The sequence below is a fragment of the Saccopteryx leptura genome, chromosome 3, assembly GCF_036850995.1.
Source record: "Saccopteryx leptura isolate mSacLep1 chromosome 3, mSacLep1_pri_phased_curated, whole genome shotgun sequence".
Lineage (NCBI taxonomy): Eukaryota > Metazoa > Chordata > Mammalia > Chiroptera > Emballonuridae > Saccopteryx > Saccopteryx leptura.
In genome coordinates this window covers 180,210,259-180,210,564 of record NC_089505.1, presented here as the reverse complement: position 1 = coordinate 180,210,564, position 306 = coordinate 180,210,259, and the positions used below count along the sequence as shown (strand labels likewise).

General features: G+C 33.7%; 1 non-coding gene across 1 annotated transcript; it reads right to left on the bottom strand.

Annotated features, from left to right (window-relative positions):
- On the bottom strand, nt 1-104 carry LOC136401952 (U6 spliceosomal RNA). The gene has a single exon (XR_010750874.1). It is a non-coding gene; the product is annotated as a U6 spliceosomal RNA (small nuclear RNA).
- Between the last annotated feature and the right edge of the window lie 202 nt (nt 105-306).

Below are 306 nucleotides of genomic sequence, written 5' to 3'. Positions count from 1 at the left end.
AAAAATATAGAACATTTTACAAATTTGCATGTCATTCTTGTGCAGGGGCCATGCTAATCTCTGTATTGCTCTAATTTTAGTGTATGTGCTACTGAAGCCAGCACGGGTCAGCAGTCTTTACTCTTTCAAAGAATTGGGTTGCCATCTAAACTACATCATTGATGATCCATTTATCTAAAAGTTTTGAAGCTTCAAGAGACCAATTAAATATGCTTTGTATTCATTCTGCCTAAATTTATAATTAACTTTTTCTAATTGTGCATGTAAAAGATTCCTTTAGAAGTATCAAAGGAACCTCATCTCAGC